This window comes from Ranitomeya variabilis, chromosome 3 (assembly GCF_051348905.1).
Source record: "Ranitomeya variabilis isolate aRanVar5 chromosome 3, aRanVar5.hap1, whole genome shotgun sequence".
Classification (NCBI taxonomy): Eukaryota; Metazoa; Chordata; class Amphibia; order Anura; family Dendrobatidae; genus Ranitomeya; species Ranitomeya variabilis.
Window position 1 is genome coordinate 547782729 of NC_135234.1, and position 27948 is coordinate 547810676.

The 27948-nt window shown below is 40.6% G+C and overlaps 1 protein-coding gene across 1 annotated transcript in view; it reads right to left on the bottom strand.

Moving 5' to 3' along the window:
• HS6ST3 (heparan sulfate 6-O-sulfotransferase 3) overlaps positions 1-27948 on the bottom strand; it is a 1159628-nt gene that overhangs the window by 1130432 nt on the left and 1248 nt on the right. The window lies entirely within an intron of this gene.

Below are 27948 nucleotides of genomic sequence, written 5' to 3' on the forward strand. Positions count from 1 at the left end.
TCACTCTGGATGAACTGCAGAGATCTACAGCTGAGGTGGGACATACTGTCCATAGGACAACAATCAGTCGTACACTGCACAAATCTGGCCTTTATGGAAGAGTGGCAAGAAGAAAGCTATTTCTCAAAGATATCCATAAAAAGTGTTGTTTAAAGTTTGCAACAAGCCACCTGGGAGACACACCAAACATGTGGAAGAAGGTGCTCTGGTCAGATGAAACCAAAATTGAACTTTTTGGCAACAATGCCAAATGATATGTTCGGCGCAACACAGCTCATCACCCTGAACACACCATGCCCACTGTCAAACATGATGGTGGCGGCATCATGGTTTGGGTCTGCTTTTCTTCAGCAGGGACAGGGAAGTTGGTTAAACTTGATGGGAAGATGGATGGAGCCAAATAAAGGACCATTCTTAAAGAAAACCTGTTTGAGTCTGCAAAAGACCTGAGACTGGGACAGAGATTTGTCTTCCAACAAGACAATGATCCCAAACATAAAGCAAAATTTACAATGGAATGGTTCACAAATAAGCGTATCCAGGTGTTAGAATGGCCAAGTCAAAGTCCAAACCTCAATCCAATCGATAATCTATGGAAAGAGCCGAGAACTGCTGTTCACAAACGATCTCCATCAAACCTCACTGAGCTTGAGCTGTTTGCCAAGGAAGAACGGGCAAGAATTTCAGTCTCTCGATGTACAAAACTGATAGAGACATACCCCAAGCGACTTGCAGCTGTAATCGCAGCAAAAGGTGGCGCAACAAAGTATTAAGGTAAAGGGGCCGAATAATATTGCACGCCCCACTTTTCAGTTTTTGAATTTCCCAAAAAATTTAAAATAACCAAAAAATTTCATTCAACTTCACAGTTGTGTACCACTTGTTGTTGATTCTTCACCAAAAATTTACATTTCACATCTTTATGTTTGAAGCATGATATGTGGGAAAAGGTTGAAAAGTTCCAGGGAGCCGAATACTTTTGCAAGGCACTGTATATACTGTTTTAATAGATTTTTCCCATTGTTCTGAATCTTGAGTAAAGTTCACATCTTTCTCCCAGTTTGTCATGTTAGTTGTCTTTTTAAGATCAATGTCGTTATTAAAAAGTTTATATATACACTACATGTTTTCCATTTTATTTCATTCTTGGATTCCTCAATCAAAGTGATTATTTGTTTAGGTATTTGTAGTTGTTGGTTCTGTTTTCTCTTTTTTTTGTTTATGTTTCTTTTAATGTCCAAGTATTTTACGAACTCTATATCATGTAATTTACATTTTTCTTGTAGTATATAGAAAGGTAAAATTTCTGATATTTAAAAAAAAAGCCACAAAACATATCAACCTAAGTTTACCATTATCATAAAATATACCCAAATCAGAGGGATCCATTGAAGCATTCCAGAATTATTGCTATGTAAAGTAACAATGGTCATATTTCAAAAATTTGGCCTGGTCATTAAGGGGGTATACAATCTTATAACTCCAGACATATGGGCCATTTTATTTAGTGGTAATCTTTGTGGTCTTTACTAAAGGGTATGGCCCACAGAGGAGGTGGCTTTATTCAGCTATGCAGTTTATTTAACGCTTTTCTTGGAATATAATTGTACTTCACTGTTTCTTTTATTATAGATGGTATAAGTTACATTCATTGTTCAAAAATAAGAAACAAATTGTATCATTAGCAGAGCAAATAAGTAAACCACAGAAGACTGATATAAGTGAAACAGCTAATGGAGCATCAAATCATTCGCTGGACAGCAATTACAGTATAGAATAGGTTGCTTGATTAGTTTCCAAATCACATATTTTCCTACACTCAAAAGAAAAAGATGGTTAGTAAGCCTGTCAATGTAATGCTGGTTGTATTACTCAGATGTTTAGATATTGGGAACCCCAACAATCAAGATATTCTTCGTTTCACTATTTTCTAAAATGTACTGAAAGAGGTTTATTAAGCAAAACATGGCAAAGTGGATACAACAAAAATGTAGAGAACATGATGTGCACACATGTCATTTGTGTTTTTGAAACTTTTTATACCTTCTTTGATTGTAATAATTGTAAAAATGGAAGCATGGTAGGGATGAGTGGACCTGTGGAAGTTCAGGTTCTGGCACCTGACCCAAACTTTATTCCAAAGTTCAATTCAGGTACCAGAGCTATACCTAAACTTGAACCCGAATCCCATTAAAAACTATTTTTCCGGGAGGAAGAAGTAATTCCAGCGATGACAGATAAAGTATAAAATTAAAACTTTACATTTATTAGTCCAAAAATTAAAATTGACATAATGGCTACCACAGTGTATCCATAGAATAACCAATGCATTACAGCTAAGAAGCCTTAATCATGGTATGTTTCAAAAGCCTTCTTAGTTGAAACATGATTATTTTATGAATACACTGTGGTTGCCATTATGTCAATTTAAATTTTTGGACTATTAAATATGAAATTTTAAGTTTGTACTTTATCTGTCATCGCTGTAAAAAATCCTTCTTGCTCTTTATATTTGAAATACGTCCCTGACCAGTAATCTTCACTTGGACAAGGTGCATCTGAAGCTTCCTCCCCCTGCTTCCTCATTCCATTCCATTAAAAACAATGGAGACCTAAATTTTGCTGGAAAAAAAACTCTCTCTCTCTAGTTAAGAGGAGTCAGGCAATATAAATGAACATTATCTGCCCCAATTCATCAAGAACCGCTCTGAGACCGGAGTGAGACACGAGTGAGTCAATAAGATGTAAACAACTCTTAATGAATCATGCATATGTTAAACGTGGCAAGGGCATCGGTAAGCCTCCCCACTAACCTTTCTCGAGTTAACCACATGGCAGCTGGCTAATAATTAGGCAAGTGGGCATTCCGCCCCTTGTTTGGGACCAATTATTTTCATGGATCTAGCCAAAATTTGGGTGTAAATGCCAAAAGTTTGTAACATTTTTGCACAAATTCCATCTTGCAAAAAAAATTGTGTGAGTTTTCTAAGTTGGGGCCATTGTGTTTGCAAAATAGACATGAGCCATGAGGTGTTGTAAGCTGAAAAGTGTCTAATTGCCTCAAGGGTTTTGCCAGAATTATAATATAACATTAGCTTGTTTGCTATTAGTAAATCAGAGTACATTTTGACAAAAAATCCCAACAATGTATTTTTTATTGCTGAAATATAATATGTAGTAGAATATATTTAAAGGGGCAATCTAATCTATCTTCAGGAGTGCATCGCTCTCTTGCCTACTAGCTTCTTGTTTGCTTAGAGCAGTGCGCTCCTGATTATTGACAGTTTTGGCCAGCAGCATGGTTTCTGCAAAATGGCATGCTTGCAATTTTACCTATTAAAGAAATTAAAACTACCCATTACAGGGTTTACTGTGCTTTACACCATTGATGGTTCTTATTTATAAGGACTCATTCAGTGTCACTGATTTTTCATCAGTGTTTGTATGCCAAAACCAGGAATGTCTCAAAACTATGTTTTGGAGACACTCCTGGATTTGGCATACAAACACTGATGAAAAATCAATGATGTCTGAATGAGCCCTAATAAGTTAAAATCTTAGTGAATTGTCAATGGCCACTCTATGCTGAATGTTCCTGCCCTTGTCAGATTGCAAATGCTAAGCAGCTTGAGGCTGGGCAAGTACCAGCATGGGATACTGGCTGGGAATCTCTGGTTCCATTGACATGTTATTTAAAAAACAAATCTCAGTGACTTGACCAAACATCATAACAAAGAAGTCTAGTACTTTGCATATTATAGTAGGGTTAGTACTGGCTACTTAAATGGAAACTGTCGCCAGGTCTGGCCATTAAGAGTTACAGCAACTGTCTTATCGACAACATTCTATACTGCTCTAGATAAGCCCCCGATCTGACCTGCAAGAGAAGAAAAATAACTTTTATTATACTCACCTGGGGCGGTTCGGTCCCATATGTGTCGCAAATCCTGGTCCAGCACCTTCCATCTTCTTGCGATGCCTCCTTTCTCCTCCTTGCTTCATGTCTCCCCAGCATTGCGCTCCTGCACAGGTGTACTTATCTGCACTGTTGAGGGCAGGAAAATATTCCTGCAGTGCGCAGGCGCTGGGCCTCTCTGACCTTTCCCGATGCCTGCGCACTGCAGTACTTTTCTCTGCCCTCGACAGGGCAGATAAGTACACCTGTGCAGGAGTGCAATACTGGGGAGCCCGTTTGGATGACGCATGGATGCGTCATCCACATGAAGCAAGCAGAAGGGCAGCATTACACGAAGATGGAAGGTGCCAGACCAGGACTTGCGACACCCACCGGACAAGACCGCCCCAGGTATGCATAATAAAAGTTATTTTTCTTCTCTTGCAGGTCGGATTGGGAGCTTATATATAGCATTATAGAATGCTGTAGATAAGCCCTGAAAGGCAGTGGTCGTTACTCATATCGGCAAAACCTGGTGACAGTTTCCCTTTAAATGAAATATTTAACTCCAAGAATGCTATTAACCAGTAATACAGGGGAAATCTGCAGATAAATAGCATTTACATAATGTTTGACAGAATTACTGGAACCAGGACTATAGGGAGAATTGTCATTGACATACAGTAATATTCAACTAATTTACTTTTGGTATCTTATAATATAATTTGTTTTTTAGAACATGAACATTATATTTATGATACATATCTACTTAACCTCTTTCTGACCTCGGACGGGAGAGTACGTCCGAGATCAGATACCGTGCTTTGATGCAGGGCTCCGGTGGTGAGCCCGCATCAAAGCTGGGACATGTCAGCTGTTTTGAACAGCTGACATGTGCCCGCAATAGCGGCGGGTGAAATCACAATTCACCCGCCGCTATTAACTAGTTAAATGCCGCTGTCAAACGCTGACAGCGGCACTTAACCGGCGCTTCCGTCCGGGCAGCCGGAAATGATCGCATCGCTGACCCCCGTCACATGATCGGAGGTCAGCGATGCATCAGAATAGTAACCATAGAGGTCCTTGAGACCTCTATGGTTACTGATGCAGGCCGGCAGTGAGCGCCACCCTGTGGTCGGCGCTCATAGCACACCTGCATTTCTGCTGCATAGCAGCGATCTGATGATCGCTGCTATGTAGCGGAGCCGATCACGTTGTGCCAGCTTCTAGCCCCCTATGGAGGCTATTGAAGCATGGCAAAAGTAAAAAAAAAAGTTAAAAAAAATTTGTAAAAATTAAAAAAAATATAAAAGTTTAAATCACCCCCCTTTTGCCCCATTCAAAATAAATCAATAAAAAAAAATCAAACCTACACATATTTGGTATCGCCGTGTTCAGAATCGCCGATCTATCAATAAAAAAAAGCATTAACCTGATCGCTAAACAGCGTAGCGAGAAAAAAATTCGAAACGCCAGAATTACGTTTTTTTGGTCGCCGCGACATTGCATTAAAATGCAATAATGGGCGATCAAAAGAACGTATCTGCACCGAAATGGTATCATTAAAAATGCCAGCTCGGCACGCAAAAAATAAGCCCTCACCCGACCCCAGATCACGAAAAATGGAGACGCTATTGGTATCGGAAAATGGCGCATTTGTTTGATTTTTTTAGCAAAGTTTGGAATTTTTTTTACCACTTAGATAAAAAATAACCTAATCATGATAGGTGTCTATGAACTCATAATGACCTGGAGAATCATAATGGCAGGTCAGTTTTCGCATTTAGTGAACCTAGCAAAATAGCCAAACAAAAAGTGTGGGATTGCATTTTTTTTGCAATTTCACCGCACTTGGAATTTTTTTCCTGTTTTCTAATACACGACATGCTAAAACCAATGATGTTGTTCAAAAGTACATCTCGTCCCGCAAAAAATAAGCCCTCACATCACCATATTGACTGAAAAATAAAAAAGTTATGGCCCTGGGAAGGAGGGGAGCGAAAAACAAACACGGAAAAACGGAAAATCCCAAGGTCATGAAGGAGTTAATAATAAACTATATCCTCCTAAGTGTTCAAAATAGTTTACATTAATAATAGTACAGTAATATGGATTTCAGCCAAAACTGATTCCAAAGTTTTGTTAATTTCTTGGCAATGGATAGCTATGCGAATGAACTCCTGCAATTGCACTACCTAACGTCAAATCATCAGTGGCCTATTTTCAGTCAATGAAAATTGAATTGTAGCTCAATTTCCGTAAAACTATGAAGATCCCAGAAGTGTTACCTTTCCTGACAAATTCACAACTTATAATGAAGCCATCAAAGTTAAACACATAATTCGTTTTCAGCTTACTCTGAATGTCATTTCTATGACTCCTTGCCGTTACTATTCATCGAAAAGTCAATTATTCTAAAAAGATGCACATAACTAGTAAGGAACTAGCCACTAAAAGAAATGAATAATACATTATTTTATATGTAGCATCAATCTTTACTGGCTGGCTATTTAGCTAAGTATCTATTGTAAACACTATAATTAGTCTATATATGACTATGTAGCTAAAATTTGTCAGCTGTCACCAACTGATTATAGTAGACCCAGCCCTAAAAGTCAGCTGATGTCACTGGGGAGACCTTGATTAAAATGCAGTGCACAGAACACTGAGATCAATAATCTATGATGATCTTCTAGAGCACTGTCTTGTAACATTCCTAAGCCAAGAAGCCATGTGCCCAGCCACATACACACTCAGCAGATCCGACGATCACATAACTCAGCATTCATCAGCATTCCCAGCAAGTAATCTATCTTCGACTATTTTTCATTTAGTGACTAAATTGGTGAGAAGTGCACATACTGTTTGAATGTAAGAGCAATATAAATATATAGAAATTACTCATGCATTTGTATTGTAAAAGGTTCTTGATCTCCAAATCTTGGTAGGATTCCAGGAGCTCTACTGCCATTGTATGATGGACACAAGAGATTTCTTCCTGTGTTGGCTCATCATCTGTGCTGCCTGTGAAGGAAGTTGGCTAATCTATCTAAACAGTTAAGCCAGATCCATTTCCTGACACTGTAGGTGTAAAAGGGGCTTGGCTTAGTTAGGTTAATAAGATATTCAGAGAGCCTCCTTCACATAAAATACAACTGTTATCAGCAGAGAAAGCCATGCTGAATGCAGGTCAGAATTGAAGCTTCCATGATCTGGCAACATCATTAATAAGTTCATCATTTTATATATGTACTGTACATGAAGAAGATATCTAAACATTTTTTTTAACAGTCCTTTAAAAAAACAGCCATATCTTTGACAGTTCTTTTTAACCTTCATGTCAATATGAATTCTAGAAGAAGTTCTACTGAAGACTAATGGACTCAGAAGCAGAATTGCATGTCAGTGATCATAACGAAATGCTGCTGCTGATTCTGTGTAAAGTGAAGGCAATTTGTTATTTTGATGCAGATGATAATAGATTGAAATCACTGCAAACAAAGCAAACGTGATATTGAGCCAGACTGCCTGGTTTCATTGCTGCAGAGAGTGACATAAAAGAGCTAACGTATATCTTCATATAGTTATGGCGTAATGAAAAAAACATTTCCTAATATTCGACTATGAGCAATCTGATCTGAAGAATTTCAGATGGGAAAATAAGTTTTAGATAACAAGATAATATCTGACTTTTAGAGGCTTTAAAGAGGACTTGTCACTTACTCAAAAAATGGAGTTCAATATTTTGTAGCAAACCCTGTACTTCCTTGACTCTGATGCTCTTTTCCGTTTTGCGGTGCATTACTCCATTGCAGAGATATTTACATTTGTTTCTTCTGTAGCACACTATGTGAAATCTCTGCTTGTAGTGCAACTGAGTGTTTATTCACAGTCTTCTCTAAAGGGACACACTCTCATTCTTCCCAAGCTGTGATGGGCAGCAAGTAGATGGGAAGGGTGACAGTGAAGGCCCAAAGAGTAGACTGTGAATAAATGCCCAGTTGGACTGCAAAGCAGAGATTTCACATATTATTCTCCAGTAGAAACAAATCTGAATAACTCTGCAATGGAGTGACATAGCTCAAAACAGAAAAGAGTGGCAGAACAGGAGAGCTTAGGGATTTTCAAGGTTTTGAACTATTTTTTTAGCATGTGACAGGCTCTTTTTAAAACTCTTTGACATATACCATATAGCGCTCGCCTTCTACCTTAGCTTAGATAAGCATCAATTGGTCAGTAGTGCAGCCCATCAACTTGCATTGGCTCCTAAAATGTGTATGACTTAAAGCAATTAGTAGGTAGCTGTCTCACAAATGTGTAGCTGAGTTTAGGTTTTGCACAGCATGCATGATGCAACTCAAACTGTCAAACTAAAAGGACAGTACACAAGCATTTCAATTTATTACACACAGTTCTGAAATGTAAAGAATTATTGGAATTCTTTGTGAAGTGAGATAGAACCAATATACAGTAGCATGTAAAAGTTTGGTCAAAATTACTGTTATTGTGAACCATTAAGCATATTGAAAATGAAATGATCCCTAAAACACCTAAAGTTACAGATAACACATTTCCTTTGCATTTTAGGCAAAAAATATATGTATATTGTAATTTTTTACATTTTAAAAATAATAAATAGGAAAATTGGCTAATGCAAATGTTTGGGCACCCTTGGAGATTTATGAGCTCAGATAACTTTAACCAAGGTTTCAGATCTTAATTAGCCTGCTAGGGTTATGGCATGTTCACTCTCATCGTTAGGAAAGGCCAGGTAATGCAAATTTCCCAGCTTTATAAAAACCAAGCCTCCTCTAACCTTGTGCCAAACACAGCAGCCATGGGTTCTTCTAAGCAGCTGCTTGGCACTGTGAAAATGAAAATGGTGGAGGCCCACAAAGCAAGAGAAGGTTATAAGAAGCGTTTTCAAGTTGTCCTTTCCTCAGTGCAAAATGTAATTAAGAAATGACAGTTAACAAAAAAACGGTTACATTTAGTGATAAAAGCTCTGGTCCTTTAAGAAAGGGAAACTATAGTTGGCAGAAGTGGGGCTTCCACTGTTTCACTATTTTGACAGCTATTTGACACTTTTGAATAAGTTGCTTTTTCTCTTTTTATATTTCATCTACATGTACAAATAGCCATTGAATTCTACACATCATTTTAATTTACAAATTATTAATGTCTAACAGCTACCCTATTATATGTGCTGAATTTAACAAGAAACAGAGAGTTGCATTATGACTTACATTATAATTGGCACAATGGTTCAAATAACTTTTGATGTGACAATAGAAATTGATCATGGCTCTAACATACTTTGAGGTTTTGGACAATTTAGCTTTATTTTTTGGGATATGATTTTGTGTACATTTACTATCATATATGTATGATATTGTTAGTGCAGCTTTCCTTATGCACTGCATAGATCCCTAGTCCACAAATGACTGTTGATGGAGGAACACGTAACCTAACCTGTCCACAAGACTCCTCCAAAAGAAAAGTAGCTTTCCAATGTGAGGTGTATATCTGTTGGAGGAAGCTGATGGCCATGTCTGGCCACATGCTCCTCCATCAGCAGTCATTATATAGACAGGCAAGCTGTGCAGTCTGTGCGGAAAGCTGCACTAATAAATAATGGAGGAGAACCTGGCATAGTTATATAATTTTAAATGAACATAGAATCATGACCCCTAAACATCTGTTAAAGATAATATAGCTAAACTCATTAACTGATTCTGCAGGCAGCTATGGACAATGCAGCACAGGGGCTATAAAAAGCAAATGATGCAAATTTTTTATTACATAAAATTGCAAAAAATGAGTTTAGCCTCAATCGCATGCATTTAAGTAAGAAAAACATATACCAAAAGGAGAACAACTTCTTTAAGAATTATTATGGACTTTATGTAGCCTCAGAACAATGCCTCCGATGTGCAACTTTCATTGTGTTTTATCCTTCACAATTCTTTCTCCTAGGCAGTAAGCCGATATGGAGCACAATCTTTACAGCTATACTATTAGGAGTATTCATACTGTACATTATTATTTCAGTTTAAGAACACTGCAATCAGCATAATGAAACATTAGATGACCACATTTCATCCTCAGCATTTTCTGTTGTATATTTCATGTTTCTACCATAAATCCTAACATTTCAGTACTTATCATATGGCTTAGTTAAAGCAAAATATAGCTAAATGACAACTGATAAGTATAAAGCATAGTTGGATCAGTTGCTGTAAAAGTTGTACAGTTTTTATACAAAGTTTGGTTGAAAATAGACATAAGTCCATAAAGTTCTATGGAGCGATGAGACGTGATAAAAATGTAGGAAAGGGGTAAGGGTGTTTTAGAAATTTGCTTCCCCCTATTGATATACAGCAGAACGAGGCACAGCTGGGTAGGTAGCTATAAAAATTATAATAGGCGACAACTTACTATCAGGTGAAAAAGTAGCTTTTCCTTAATTCCTCCATAATACAGCAGCCACGTTTTGATCTATACTATAGGTCTTTATCAAGCACTAAGTTCTTCTTGCTGCCCGATTGTGTCTTTCTGGTTTCTAAAGTCTTATAATACCCATGTTCATGGCCTCCTGTCATGGTTCCCAATGGCAAGGGAACGTTAGAGAACTTAAATAACAGACTAGCTCTTGGGTGATGGAATCTCGAGCTGACCGTGAGCTAAACCTACCACACAACTAACAGTGGCCGGGTGACGTACCTACGTTTTATCCCTAGACGCCCAGCGCCAGCCGGAGAACTAACTAACCCTAATAGAGGAAAAAACAGACCTGGCTTACCTCTAGGGAAATTCCCCCAAAAAGGAGACAGAAGCCCCCCACATATATTGACGGTGAGTTCAGAGGAAAAGACATACGCAGTATGAAGGTAGGTTCAGCAAAGCGAGGTCCGCTTACTAGATAGTAAGAAGATACAATAGGGAACTTCACGGTCAGCTGAAAACCCTATTAAAATACCATCCAGAAATTACTTAAGACTCATGTGTCAACTCATGACACCGGAGTGGTAATTTCGGCCCACAAGAGCTTCCAGCTACAGAAACATAACACAACTGTGAACTGGAACAAAAATGCAAGCAAACTTAGGACTAAGAGTCCAACTTAGCTGATAGTAGTCTAGAAGCAGGAACATGCAACAGAAAGGCTCTGGTTACATTGATGGCCGGCACTAGAATAACTGAGCAGCAAGGCTAAATAGGATACTCCCACATCCTGATGGAAACAGGTGAACAGAGAAAGTGAAGCACACAAGTCCAGTACCACCAGCGACCACCGGGGGAGCCCAAAAACCAAATTCACAACAGTACCCCCCCCTCAAGGAGGGGGCACCGAACCCTCACAAGAACCACCAGGGCGATCAGGATGAGCCCTATGAAAGGCACGGACCAAATCAGAGGCATGAACATCAGAGGCTGTCACCCAAGAATTATCCTCCTGACCGTAGCCCTTCCACTTGACCAGATACTGAAGTTTCCGTCTGGAAACACGGGAGTCCAAGATCTTCTCCACAACGTACTCCAATTCACCCTCAACCAACACCAGAGCGGGAGGCTCAACGGAAGGCACAACCGGTACCTCATACCTGCGCAATAATGACCGATGGAAGACATTATGGATAGAAAAAGATGCCGGGAGGTCCAATCGAAAGGACACAGGGTTAAGAATCTCCAAAATCTTATACGGGCCGATGAACCGAGGCTTAAACTTAGGAGAAGAAACCCTCATAGGGACAAAACGAGAAGACAACCACACCAAGTCCCCAACACGAAGACGAGGACCAACACGACGACGGCGGTTAGCAAAATGCCGAGTCTTCTCCTGGGACAACTCCAAATTGTCCACCACCTGTCCCCAAATCCGATGCAACCTATCCACCACAGTATCCACTCCAGGACAATCCGAAGACTCCACCTGACCAGAAGAAAAGCGAGGATGAAACCCCGAATTGCAAAAGAAAGGAGAAACCAAAGTGGCAGAACTAGCCCGATTATTGAGGGCAAACTCCGCCAACGGCAAAAAGGCAACCCAGTCATCCTGATCCGCAGACACAAAACACCTCAAATAAGTCTCCAAGGTCTGATTAGTTCGCTCAGTCTGGCCATTAGTCTGAGGATGGAACGCAGACGAAAAAGACAAATCAATGCCCATCCTAGCACAGAACGCCCGCCAAAATCTAGACACGAACTGGGTCCCCCTGTCAGAAACGATATTCTCCGGAATACCATGCAAGCGAACCACATTTTGAAAAAACAGAGGAACCAACTCGGAAGAGGACGGCAACTTAGGCAAGGGCACCAAATGAACCATCTTTGAAAAACGGTCACACACCACCCAGATGACAGACATTTTCTGAGAAACAGGGAGATCAGAAATAAAATCCATAGAGATGTGAGTCCAAGGCCTCTTTGGAATAGGCAAAAATAACAACAATCCGCTGGCCCGAGAACAACAAGGTTTGGCCCGAGCACAAACATCACAAGACTGCACAAAAACTCGTACATCTCGAGACAGAGAAGGCCACCAGAAGGACCTAGCCACCAAATCCCTGGTACCAAAGATCCCGGGATGACCTGCCAACGCAGAAGAATGAACCTCCGAGATGACTCTACTGGTCCAATCATCAGGAACAAACAGTCTACCAGGCGGGCAACGATCAGGTCTATCCGCCTGAAACTCCTGCAAAGCCCGTCGCAGGTCTGGGGAAACAGCAGATAATATCACCCCATCCTTAAGGATACCTGTAGGTTCAGAATCACCAGGGAAATCAGGCTCAAAACTCCTAGAAAGGGCATCCGCCTTCACATTTTTAGAACCTGGTAAGTATGAGACCACAAAATTAAACCGAGAGAAAAACAACGACCAGCGCGTCTGTCTAGGATTCAGGCGCCTGGCAGACTCAAGATAAATCAAATTCTTGTGATCGGTCAATACCACCACCTGATGTCTAGCCCCCTCAAGCAAATGACGCCACTCCTCAAAAGCCCACTTCATAGCCAAAAGCTCCCGATTACCAATATCATAATTTCGCTCGGCGGGCGAAAATTTTCGAGAAAAGAACGCACAAGGTCTCATCACGGAGCAATCGGAACTTTTCTGCGACAAGACCGCCCCAGCTCCGATCTCGGAAGCATCGACCTCAACCTGAAAAGGAAGAGTAACATCAGGCTGACGCAACACAGGGGCGGAAGAAAAGCGGCGCTTAAGCTCCCGAAAGGCCTCCACAGCAGCAGGGGACCAATCAGCAACATCAGCACCCTTTTTGGTCAAATCAGTCAAAGGTTTAGCAACATCAGAAAAACCAGTTATAAATCGACGATAAAAATTAGCAAAGCCCAAAAATTTCTGAAGGCTCTTAAGCGAAGAAGGTTGCGTCCAATCACAAATAGCCCGAACCTTGACAGGATCCATCTCAATGGAAGAGGGGGAAAAAATGTACCCCAAAAAAGAAATCTTTTGAACCCCAAAAATACACTTAGAACCCTTCACACACAAGGAATTAGCCCGCAAAACCTGAAAAACCCTCCTGACCTGTTGGACATGAGAATCCCAGTCATCCGAAAAAATCAAAATATCATCCAGATACACGATCATGAATTTATCCAAATATTCCCGGAAAATGTCATGCATAAAGGACTGAAAGACTGAAGGGGCATTTGAAAGACCAAAAGGCATTACTAAATACTCAAAATGGCCCTCGGGCGTATTAAATGCGGTTTTCCACTCATCCCCCTGCTTAATTCGCACCAAATTATACGCCCCACGGAGATCAATCTTAGAGAACCACTTAGCCCCTTTTATTCGAGCAAACAAATCAGTCAGCAGTGGCAGAGGATACTGATATCTGACTGTAATTTTACTCAAGAGTCGATAATCAATGCACGGCCTCAAAGAGCCATCTTTTTTAGATACAAAGAAAAAACCGGCTCCTAAGGGAGATGAAGAAGGACGAATATGTCCCTTTTCCAGGGACTCCTTAATATATTCTCGCATAGCAGCATGTTCAGGTACAGATAGATTAAATAAACGACCCTTTGGAAATTTACTGCCCGGAATCAGATCTATGGTACAATCGCAATCTCTGTGAGGAGGTAGTGAACCAAGCTTAGGCTCCTCAAAAACATCACGATAATCAGATAAAAATTCCGGAATCTCAGAGGGAATAGATGACGAAATGGAAACCAAAGGTACGTCCCCATGAGCCCCCTGACATCCCCAGCTTAACACAGACATTGCTTTCCAGTCAAGAACTGGGTTATGAGATTGTAACCATGGCAATCCAAGCACCAAAACATCATGTAGATTGTACAACACAAGGAAGCGAATCGTCTCCTGATGGTCTGGATTCATACGCATAGTCACTTGTGTCCAGTATTGTGGTTTATTACTAGCCAATGGTGTAGAGAATACCCTTCAGAGGTATAGGAACTTCCAGAGGCTCTAGATCAAACGCACAGCGCCTGGCAAAGGACCAATCCATGAGACTCAAAGCGGCGCCAGAGTCGACATAGGCATCCGCGGTAATTGACGATAATGAACAAATCAAGGTCACAGACAAAATAAACTTAGACTGTAAAGTGCCAATTGAAATAGACTTATCAACCCTTTTTGTACGTTTAGAGCATGCTGATATAACATGAGTTGAATCACCACAATAGAAGCACAACCCATTTTTTCGCCTAGAATTCTGGACAGAATTCTATCACATTGCATATTTTCTGGAGCCTTCTCAGAAGACACCGCCAAATGGTGCACAGGTTTGCGCTCCCGCAAACGCCGATCAATCTGAATAGCCATTGTCATGGACTCATTCAGACCTGTAGGTGCAGGGAACCCCACCATAACATCTTTAATGGCATCAGAGAGACCCTCTCTGAAATTCGCCGCCAGGGCGCACTCATTCCACTGAGTAAGCACAGACCATTTACGAAATTTTTGGCAGTATATTTCAGCTTCATCTTGCCCTTGAGATAGGGCCATCAAGGTTTTTTCAGCCTGAATCTCTAAATTAGGTTCCTCATAAAGCAACCCCAAAGCCAGAAAAAACGCATCCACATTGAGCAACGCAGGATTCCCGGGTGCCAATGCAAATGCCCAGTCTTGAGGGTCACCCCGCAGCAAGGAAATTCCTATCCTAACCTGCTGTGCGGGATCTCCAGCGGAGCGAGATCTCAGGGAAAGAAATAATTTACAATTATATTTGAAATTCAGGAAACGAGATTTATCCCCGGAGAAAAATTCTGGTATATGAATTCTAGGTTCAGATATAGGAGCATGAATAACAAAATCCTGTAATTTTTGAACCTTCGTAGCAAGATTATTCAAACCTGTAGCCAAACTCTGAGGATCCATTTTAATCAGGTGAGATCAGAGCCATTCAAGGATTAGAAGGAGAGAGAGAGGCAAAGGCTGCAATTAGAGCAGAAATGCAACTGAGTCAACTATAGAGTAAGCTCAGAAGGAAAAAAAAAAAAAAAATTCTGCAGACTTCTTTTTCTCTCCTTTCTTCTGCCAACGGTTTTAACCCTTGGCCGGCCATACTGTCATGGTTCCCAATGGCAAGGGAACGTTAGAGAACTTAAATAACAGACTAGCTCTTGGGTGATGGAATCTCGAGCTGACCGTGAGCTAAACCTACCACACAACTAACAGTGGCCGGGTGACGTACCTACGTTTTATCCCTAGACGCCCAGCGCCAGCCGGAGAACTAACTAACCCTAATAGAGGAAAAAACAGACCTGGCTTACCTCTAGGGAAATTCCCCCAAAAAGGAGACAGAAGCCCCCCACATATATTGACGGTGAGTTCAGAGGAAAAGACATACGCAGTATGAAGGTAGGTTCAGCAAAGCGAGGTCCGCTTACTAGATAGTAAGAAGATACAATAGGGAACTTCACGGTCAGCTGAAAACCCTATTAAAATACCATCCAGAAATTACTTAAGACTCATGTGTCAACTCATGACACCGGAGTGGTAATTTCGGCCCACAAGAGCTTCCAGCTACAGAAACATAACACAACTGTGAACTGGAACAAAAATGCAAACAAACTTAGGACTAAGAGTCCAACTTAGCTGATAGTAGTCTAGAAGCAGGAACATGCAACAGAAAGGCTCTGGTTACATTGATGGCCGGCACTAGAATAACTGAGCAGCAAGGCTAAATAGGATACTCCCACATCCTGATGGAAACAGGTGAACAGAGAAAGTGAAGCACACAAGTCCAGTACCACCAGCGACCACCGGGGGAGCCCAAAAACCAAATTCACAACAGCCTCCTCTCCTATTTTTCCTCCTCATTTTGACATATCATTTTGGTTTTTGTCCAACAAAGAACCTGTTGATGAAAGAAGAACCTGTTGTTGCCCACCTCTAAGTGGCTCATTGGCGGATTCAAAGACTCCAGTTGCAGATCCAAATTTAGAAAAAAGTTGATTTTTGTGTCTTAGGTAACCTCTGTTGTTTGTCCTCTAGTTTCTTTACTTTTGAGAAAAACCTGAGAATTGCCAATTATAGACACAGCCATGACTATAATTATCCAGCTCTCTGAACCACTTAATTCTCCAATTTAAACAGGTTTAGAATATATTCTACTTTTTCTTTATACATAGGCTGATCCTGTTCAGATAAGAGTTTGATTAATTCGTCCCTCCAAACTCCATTATCTTCTTCATCCCTGTGTGAACTTACATTTGTAAAAACTCCACATTCAATAACATATCAAATGAATATTTGTTAGTAACAGACTCAGATTTTGAACAGAAGAGTTGGTCTTAAGGAAGTTTTCAATTTCATGGGCCCTATGATAGTCAATAAAGTAGGCACATGCAATTCTAGCGAGATCAAGTGCTTCTGATCACCTTCCTTCCTTCATATTATCATATCAGAGGTCACATATTCAAAAATGTATTGTCCACTGCAGGTCCTGCAAGAAAGATAAATTAGAGGAGTGTGATCTACTAAATTCCGGGATCATCTTTGTAGCTTGACGTAAAAACGCACAATCATTTGGATTCATATTTACAACAACTGGAAAAAAAGTCTGAAACACAATTAATAGAATGTGGCAGGACACACAAGCACAAATCTAAGGGATCTATTTGTGATCAGTCCATAAAAATCAAAACAGCATCCCTTCAGGTGAAAAAACAGCTTAATCTTTATTCTTCCATAATTCTGCAGTAGGTATTTATCAAGAACGTGAAAGTAGTGATTACACTGGTATACAGTGATTTTGGTGCCAATAATATCTGAACAGTTTCATATTCAGTTTAAAGTGTAGATTAAGAGTATGACTTTGGTTTTGCCAGATTGGATCTAGTTTCTGAGATAGCGAATAGTTAATTGATTAATTACAGTAGAATTTTGGTATAAAAAGTTGCTTTTCTACCACTGGAAGCCTACAAATTTAAATACAAGATAATTATATGGGATATTTCATTATCTGATACACTAAAGAGTCAAAAGACCAAACGCTATTGCATTTGTTATCAGACACAAGTCACAAGCCTTATTTTCATGGATGAATTATCTCAAAAACTAGAACCAATTCAGCAAAAGTAATGGGATTTTTTTTCATTCTGCACCCTCAAAATACCCTAAATCCATTCATAAAACCTTGGCACCTGAAAAAGACCTGTGTTATCATATGCTGCAACAGTCATTATATAATTAAAGCAATGCACGGTTTACTAGCGTATCTGGCTCATAATTTAAATGGTCATGAAACACGTTTTAAGAGAGATTGAGTTTATTTTAAAAAGGTGGCATCGCCTGCGACCAACAGTGAGGCCCAGGAACCACCAGATTATACTGGTGAAGCCTCAGTAGAAATAGAGCTGTGATCTAGAGAAAGGCAAAAAAAATAACCAATCTGCCCAAGAAGTGCAAATTATCAGACTGTATCAATAAAAAGCATTAGTACAACTTCATCTGTAATATAGTTAGAATCCACATTACCCAAAAATAATTGTATAATACCATCTAGGGATATAAAGTGATTCCAGTGACAAGATAATTTTTTTTATAATTTATCTAATATATAATTACCTTGTAATGTCTTCACATCCTGTTCCATCCAGATGTGTCAGGATCCCAGAATTCCAAGTGGCGGAAGTTCACCGACTGCCATATTGGGACATCCAAGTGATGGGTATCTCAATATGGAAACTGCTGGTGGTACCAGCCTCTTGCGCGGAACCACCAGCAGAACACTGTCACACTAGACACACACACACACACTGTATATGCCGTACGCACCACACACACACAAACACACTGTATATGCCGTACGCACCACACACACACACACACACACTGTATATGCCATATGCAGCCTCTTGCACGGTACCACCAGCAGAACACCGTCACAAACACGCCGCCGGGATCAGCCGAATGATTCACTGACCGCCGCAATCTTTGTACAGGAGGAGTGCAAGCACAGTTTTTATGTGCAAATTCCGCTCAGGCGCAGTGAATCATTCAGCTGATCTCGGCGGCAGATGCGCGATGTGTCTACAGACAGAGGAAGCCGGTCACATTAAAGGGGTTTTTCCAAGAATGAAAGTTCATTTTAAAAATTGTCTGTGTCTGACCGTGTATGGAGCATACCACATCTCTTGGGCAGGGGAGGAAACAAAAGACAATACTGATATTACAGCAGGGGATCACAGAGGATTCATTTTGTGAGGTAAAATATTTCACTGACTGTTTTTAAACAATTTTTTACCTCACAAAATGTATCCTCTGGGATGTCCTGCTGTAAGGTTAGTATTGTCTTTTGCTTCCTCCCCTGCCCAGGAGCTGGATAGCACATGGGGTAGACAGGTCAAAGAAAAGAGCACAGACAGGAGAAGTCAGCACATGGGGAAAGAGAGAGTGGATATGTGGGTGAGCAAATGGGGGAGAGATTCTCAACGCTGCAAAGCCTGCCCCCTTTGTGACCTTACCGCCCTCCCGATTCAATAGCATCGGACCTCCATCTAGTTATAATATAAATTAAAAGAACAAAACATCAGACATTGAACAGAAATATAAAAAGCAGGGTGGGAACAACCTCCAATATGGGAATGTGCAAAACAGTAAGGCTGGGTCTACTAAGCAACTCAGGGAGTTATGGTACAAATGTGCAATGTACTACATAGTTAGTTCACAAATATATACCCAGGCATTCAGTTATAGTCTCATTAATAGAAATGGTTCCTAAAGAAAGTGCATAGTGTAAAAAGAGGAACTTAATAAATAAATATTCAAGACAAACTGTTATGCCAGTATATATGAATAAGAACTCAATATATATAAATCAAATGAAGAAAATTACCTGCATAGTTACAAAAACATGGGGTATCATAAAGTAAACACATGTAAAGAGTTACATCACCTGAAATAACCACAAGTCCCACAGTGCAAAGGAGACCAGGACAACCGCGCATCCCCAACCCCTAGGCTGTTTTGCAAATGCTTCTTCCGGTGGGTGTCAAAATGTGGGGAAGTGGTGTGTTTTGTATGGGGGTTATCCAATAGAAGCAATTGTATGAAAGAAATTCATGTTAAAAATTAAATCATTGGTGCGCTCAATAGGAAGGTGGTATACCCGAAAACATGTGACCTTTTGAACAGCTGACATGTGACCGAAACAGCCACGGGTGGACTCGTGAGCCACCAGCAGCTATTAACCTGTTAAATGCAGTTGTCAAATGCTGACAGCAGCATATGTGCTTCCGGCAATTGCGCCGGAAATCTGCCCATCGGTGACCCCCGTCACTCGATCGCTGGTCGCCAATGGGTTGGCATGACAACCAGAGGTCTCCTGGAGACCGCTATGGTTGTCACTGTCAGATTGCTATGAGCGCCACCCGGTGGTCAGTGCTCATAGCAAATTAGGTATTCTGCTACAAACAGGTGATCTGATCATCGCCTGTGTGTAGCAGAGCTGATTGGGTTATGGCAGCTTCTAGTCTCCCATGCCAAGAGTAAAAAAAAATGTTTTTAAAAATATAAAAAAACAAAAAAATACAAAAGTTCAAATCACCCCCCTTTCGCACCATTCAAAATAAAACAATTAAAAAAAAATAAACATACACATATTTGGTATTGCCGCTTTCAGGATTGCCCAATCTATCAATATAAAAAAAGAACTAACTTGATCGCTAAACGGCATAACAAGAAAAAAATTTCAAAATGCCAGAATTACGTTTTTTTTTTGGTCACCACAACATTGCATTAAAATGCAATATCGGGCGATCAAAATATCGTATCTACACTAAAATTTTATCATTAAAAACATCAGCTCAGCACGCAAAAAATAAGCCCTTACCCAAGCTGAGATCACGAAAAATGGAGACCCTATGGACATCTTAATATGGCACAATTTGTTTGTTTTTTTAACAAGCATTGGATTTTTTTTCACTATTAAATAAAAAAGAACCTAGACATGTTTGGTGTCTATGAACTTGTAATGACCTGGAGAATCATATTGACAGGTTAGTTTTAGCATTTAGTGAACATGGTAAAAAAAATCCCAAAAAAGTTGCGGAATTGCTCTTTTTTTGCAATTTCACCGCACTTGGAATTTTTTTCCCATTTTTAAGTACACACTATGGTAAAACCAATGGTGTCGCTCACAAGTACAACTTGTCCTGCAAAAAACAAGCCCTCACATGGCCATATTGATGGAAAAATAGAAAAGTGAAACGTTATGGCTCTGGAAAGAAGGGGAGTAAAAAACAGAAACACAAAAACAAAAAAGGGCTTAGTCTCAAAGGGGTTAATAAATTGGAATCATCATATTATATAGCACTGTGTACTCAACATTGCTCATTTTGCCTTTCTACCCAGTTAATTATTCTCTTTTCTCTGCACTATGTAGAAACAGGAAGTCTCTTGTCCATGCAAAAATCATTCCCCTTTTGAACTCCTGACCAATCAGTTACTGCAAACTTGCCATAGACTTTTGCAATGACTCATGACTTGTGAAAATTTAGAGCTTAGAAGGATTCAGCTAGTCAGTCTTTAATCACGTGATGTCATAGACCTAATGGAAAACAGAACAATTAGCTGGGTAGAAGGGGAAAATGATCAATTGTAAGTACACAGTGCTATATACTATAATGATTGCAATATATTAAAAGGATAAAACTTTGATGGGAGTGCTTCTTTAAGTTGTAAAAGTGCATAATGGTTCATACAAAAAATATAGTCTAAAGATGATTCATGTAAAACCCCCACCAAAGACAAGGGGCACTCCATCCAGCTACTTACTGAAATAAAATTCAATTCTCAAAAGAAAACAAGACTTCTTTACCATAAGAATTATTCATCTCTGGAATAGTTTACATCAGGAGGAGTCTCCGTTGAAAGTTAGATGCTTTTTTAGAAGAAAATAACAAATTAATATATATAAATGTGTAAACTTCTCTTCTGAACTTTTGCTCCAGTGAGTTGACAATTGGGATCAAGAGAGAAATATTTAATACTAGATTGTGGCCCGATTCTAACGCATCGGGTATTCTAGAATATGCATGTCCCCGTAGTATATGAACAATGATGATTCCAGAATTCGCGGCAGACTGTGCCCGTCGCTGATTGGTCGAGGCAACCTTTATGACATCATCGTCGCCATGGCAACCATTATGACATCTATGTCGATACTGTGCCCGTCCCTGATTGGTCGAGGCGAATTCGCGGCCGACTGTGCCCGTCGCTGATTGGTCGAGGCAACCTTTATGACATCATCGTCGCCATGCTGTGCCCGTCGCTGATTGGTCGAGGCCTGGCGGCCTCGACCAACCAGAGACACGGGATTTCCAGGACAGACAGACAGACAGACAGAAAGACAGACAGACAGACAGACAGACGGAAAAACCCTTAGACAATTATATATATAGAAGATAGATTTCCTCTTTGCGGGGACTGGGTCATGCACTATGGTTGTACATACACCCTACCCCCCTTATCATCTCCTATCCATTGGTTGGACTTGATGGACATGTCTTTTTTCACCTGTATCAACCATGTGGCTATTTACTATGTAACATTCAAAACAAGGAATTTCTATATGTACACGCTTATGTTTTCTTGCACTAAGAAATCTAATCCTTTTTGAAGGCTGTTCCTCTTATGCCTATCACTCAAGGTAGATTGTTCCAAAGATTGATAGTTCTGGAAAGGGCAGCGCTCTGTACAGATGTGCTGCTCCATGAGCAAAGTGCTGGAATGTGCTTACAGATGCTGCTCACAATACTGTGACTGTAGCAACTCCATGCACATATCTATAACCAAAAGCCTCCGGGTGGAATAAAGTTAATTTTCTCCAAGTAGTGGTGCTTTCAGTTAAGTGGTCAGACAGCACTGTAACACTATTAACCAGCAGAAAAAAAAAACCCATATCTGCAGGTTAATCGAATTTGGGGGCATGACAAGTTCCCTTTAAGTTCTCAATGTTCTCACTGAGTTTCCATTGATTCATAAATTCAAAAAAGAAGGCAGCACTCCATTTTTCTTTACAAAATGTGCAGGGTTTTAATCAGACCCACATGTCTGTGCAACATTTCGGCTCTGAATGAGCCTTTCTCAAGCAGTGAGTACTACCTTGTAGTGCATATACACTCACTGGCCACTTTAGTAGGTACACCTGTCCAACTTCTTGTTAACACTTAATTTCTAATCAGCCAATCACATGGCGGCAACTCAGTGCATTTAGGCATGTAGACATGGTCAAGACAATCTCCTGCAGTTCAAACCGAGCATCAGTATGGGGAAGAAAGGTGATTTGAGTGCCTTTGAACGTGGCATGGTTGTTGGTGCCAGAAGGGCTGGTCTGAGTATTTCAGAAACTGCTGATCTACTGGGATTTTCACGCACAACCATCTCTAGGGTTTACAGAGAATGGTCCGAAAAAGAAAAAAAATCCAGTGAGCGGCAGTTCTGTGGGCGGAAATGCCTTGTTGATGCCAGAGGTCAGAGGAGAATGGGCAGACTGGTTCGAGCTGATAGAAAGGCAACAGTGACTCAAATCGCCACCCGTTACAACCAAGGTAGGCCTAAGAGCATCTCTGAACGCACAGTGCGTCGAACTTTGAGGCAGATGGGCTACAGCAGCAGAAGACCACACCGGGTACCACTCCTTTCAGCTAAGAACAGGAAACTGAGGCTACAATTTGTACAAGCTCATCGAAATTGGACAGTAGAAGATTGGAAAAACGTTGCTTGGTCTGATGAGTCTCGATTTCTGCTGCGACATTCGGATGGTAGGGTCAGAATTTGGCGTAAACAACATGAAAGCATGGATCCATCCTGCCTTGTATGGAGCATCTTTGGGATGTGCAGCCGACAAATCTGCGGCAACTGTGTGATGCCATCATGTCAATATGGACCAAAATCTCTGAGGAATGCTTCCAGCACCTTGTTGAATCTATGCCACGAAGAATTGAGGCAGTTCTGAAGGCAAAAGGGGGTCCAACCCGTTACTAGCATGGTGTACCTAATAAAGTGGCCGGTGAGTGTATATAGTGTTTTAAGGTAATTAACATAATTAACAATCCTTGATCAAAGTCATTTGTAATCATTTAAGTGCATGTGATACAGTACATTATATAAAGTGCATATGTGCATAATTCTGCCTCTTGTGTATACATAATTCCAAGTTGCGCTGTTCTTACCGCCATGGAAACTTGCTAATAATGGAGGACACCATCTCATCTATCGGCGTTCACAAGGATCTAATGCGCAGGTCTGAGTTTCCATTGAGTTACACCAATGTATTTATGATGTACTGAGAATTCTTCCAAAATAATCCAATAGATCATATCCTTAATTGTGCCGTATAAATGTGTATGGAGGAACACATTTTATTCATTCTTTATAAGGAATAATTAAATTTCCCATTTACTTTATAATAAAATATAAAGTCATGTGTAGAATTCATTAATTTCTGTATTTTAAGATCACGAACATAATTCACAGAAATAGTTTGATATCCTCTTTGAGTAGCCGCTTACTAAAATGACGACTCCACAAACAGATTGTACAGTTCAAACAGAAGAGTATGAAATACCATATAATAAGGAATGCCAGACATCAGAAAAGATTTTCTATAGACATTAACATCTGTAATACACAAAATAACTATTATATGAGCTTATGTCTACAAGGCCTTATTCATAAACTCCAAAGCTACGAGTATGGTAAGCTTTAAGCTTGCAGTTACGGTACCTTCAAGTACAAATCTTACCTGGTTAAAACAAAACTGACTTGCTGCTGCAAATGTAGTATTTGTAAGGTGGAGATAGGTCTATAATAGAGTTGAGGAAAAAGATTCCAAGACCCTGGTGCAACGGCCATATTAATAGTCAGTGTCCACTGGCCAAGAGCCATGTAAACTTCCTACTGCTTGAGTCATCCCACACTCCTCTACTGATTACTAGGACCCTCACCATCTCATGTGTGCATCATGCTGCAATGTAATAATTGCAGGGGCCTACTTATCAGATCTAGAGGCCACAGACTAGCAGGTCCTATAAATATTTTGGCTCAACTCTAGTCTATAAGAGTTTTAGGTAAGGGGGTCCTGATTCTGATTTTGCATTGGCGCCCAGAAGCCTGAAGACATGTTATAAAGCAGACAATTTGAGGTAAGGAATGCATATGATATTGTATATATTTGAAAGACAAAAAGCAACTAGTACTTCCTGAATAAAGATTCATGTATTAAATTAAGATACTGAGTATAAGAGTATATTTAATACATGTCTAATACATACAAAATATGGAGAAAAGTATTGGGACATATCTCCTAATCATTAAATTCAGATTTTTATGAGAAACAACTGGGTCCGCGCTACAGTGCTAATGAAACAACTAGAAATATGCACCCAATACTTCGCTTAGATAATGCACAATGTAACAGTCAAATTAATAGCAGAAGGATAAATGCTGCGCTGCCCAGCACATCACAGGGCCACCATATACCAAACACCACTGGTCAGGACTGAGACCTAGAGCCAGGAATAAAGTGTGCCTAGAAAGCCAGTGAGTAAATTGCGCACTCACCGTTGTGTTGCAGTAGCCCGGTATGTGATGATGGATGTTGGTCCAGTTTGAAAGGTGGTATCCGTCGGGCAGGTGTGCGGGCAGACAGGCAGGCGAGCAGGGAAGAGTAACCACAGAGCAGCGTGCCGTGCGGAAGCTGCGTAGAGCCAGGGACAACTCCGGCCGGTAGCGTCCCTGGATACGAGCGGGAAACAACGGAGGGAGGAGCTCGCTGGCACAGGGCTCAGCGTGTGACGTCACTGAGCTCAGGGAAAGTACGGGGTATCACAGGGATCAAACCGACACGTTTCGAAGGAGCGGTGTCCTTCTTCATCATCCCTGATGAAGAAGGACGCCGCTCCTTCGAAACGCGTCGGTTTGATCCCTGTGATACCCCGTACTTTCCCTGAGCTCAGTGACGTCACACGCTGAGCCCTGTGCCAGCGAGCTCCTCCCTCCGTTGTTTCCCGCTCGTATCCAGGGACGCTACCGGCCGGAGTTGTCCCTGGCTCTACGCAGCTTCCGCACGGCACGCTGCTCTGCGGTTACTCTTCCCTGCTCGCCTGCCTGTCTGCCCGCACACCTGCCCGATGGATACCACCTTTCAAACTGGACCAACATCCATCATCACATACCGGGCTACTGCAACACAACGGTGAGTGCGCAATTTACTCACTGGCTTTCTAGGCACACTTTATTCCTGGCTCTAGGTCTCAGTCCTGACCAGTGGTGTTTGGTATATGGTGGCCCTGTGATGTGCTGGGCAGCGCAGCACTTATCCTTCTGCTATTAATTTGACTGTTACATTGTGCATTATCTAAGCGAAGTATCGGGTGCATATTTCTAGTTGTTTCATTAGCACTGTAGCGCAGACCCAGTTGTTTCTCATATTGATTGTATTCACTATCTGACAGCTAAAGCCCCTTTCTGTCTCGGTTCCTGCGGCTCAGTGACTTTGGGGAGGTAGCGCTGGTGTATTCTTCCACAAATTCAGATTTTTTTTTATTCAGCCCTATTTACACTGGTATATACCATCCAGTACCATGCAGTTTTCCTTTACAAGCAATTGTGAAAGAATGGCTTGCTGTATAGAGCTAACTAAATTCGAGCATGGCACTGTTATAAGATGCCACCGTTGGTACAAGTCAGTGCATGAAATTTCTTCCCTTCTTAATATTCTGTATAGTGATGAATCATGTTTCTCTAACTCCCAGCCTAAGGGACAAGTCTCATTTGAGAATGTCAGGAGAATGTTACCTGCCTGACTATATTGTGCTAACAGTTTGGTGAAGTTCCATTGGAGGAAAATCGTAGCTCTTCAGCATAAGACAATTTGGAAAATTATAGCTTCTAATTTTGTGGTAACAATTTGGGGAAGTCCCTGCTCTGTTCCAACATGACTGTGCCCCAGTGCATAAAACAAGATCCACAAAGGCATTGTGGATGACTTTTTGTTGAAGAAGAACTTCACTGTCCACACAGATCTCTGATCTCAACCTCAACAAACACCTTTTGGTTGAATTAGGAAAAAAAGATTGTGAGCTAGGCACTCATCTTCAACTTCAGTGTCTGACCTCACAAATGCTCTTCTGGGCAAACATTTCCTACAGACACAATCCAAAATCTAGTAAAGATCGATCCTTATTAGAAGAAGGGAAGTGATTTAAGCTCCTGTTAATGGATTTAGTATGGGCTGTCATAAAAACTCCTACAGGCGAAATGCATAGGTGTCCCAATACTCCTGTACGTACAGTATAGTGCATGTCCTACGTATATAGAAAAAGTGTCACTTCTATGGATACGCAATTAATAAATATGTTGTCTGAATATGAATGTAGAGTTAAAAACCTTATTGTACAAGTTTCTAAATTAGGTTTGTGTCTTAATAGTAATAGTATAGTGATAGTATCAAATAGATTATTGGAGTATGAAAAAAAGGTAAAAACAACAGTCTTATGGGGTAAAGAAGATCCAGTGGAAATTTACAATAAGATTCATTGTAAAACACATATAGCTCTAAATCATTTCTTCTGCCACTCAAAAGGCATTGGACATTTTATATTGGGGCAGTGAAAACAAAAACAAAATATCCATCAGATTGAAGCTGCATAAAATTATTAAATGAACAATCGCATAATGTAAAAAAAAACTCTATATGTGAAAGCTGCTTCACTGCCCCAGTGATCATCATTATCGTGCTGAGTGCACACAGCCAATACCGAGGAGAGACAGGCGATCCTGGAGCTGAATGAAAGGCTCTGCAGCCAAAGCTGCTTCACAGCCCAGACACATCATCATTGTCGTGCTGCGCGTACATGCAGCTAATGATGAGGGGAGACAGGAGATTGTGTGGCTGCACGAATGACTCTGAAAGCTACTTTACAGCCCACAGCCATCCCCATCATTGTGCCTACTGCACATACAGCTGATGATGAGGAGGGCCAGGAGTTCCCAGAACTGAACTCTGCTGCAGGGTTCCTGATAATCATCGCACAGAAATAAACACAGAAACTGCATCCCACGTGGACCATGATCTCCCATCGAAGAGCAGACAATCAGTGTTCACAACAGGGTACTCCACCTGGAGCCCACAAAGAACTCACTAGTAAGGGATATCTATAGGAACAATGCGGTCCTGACCGTGAGTATATCATTTCACTAACATTATTACCATAATATTTCCTCATGGATGCATAAAAGTGTGGAATATTGGAGGCATTCATTGAATATTGATGATACTCCAATATGCTGTATTTGTGCTTAAATAAACTCCCTTTATGTACATATTCCTATAGCACTTGTGAGATTCAAACAATATTGTATGTAAAATAAATAGCAATACAATCCAGGATAAATACTTATATAAAGCCGTAACTAAATCTACAAATACAATACTATTAGGTATGGTATACAAGCTATGAACAGTATTCAGCATTGATTCCTTGCTGCCACCGAATGCAGTACATTATCTGGAGCTGGCAGGCGAGCAGCGTTACTGTCCATGGTGCTG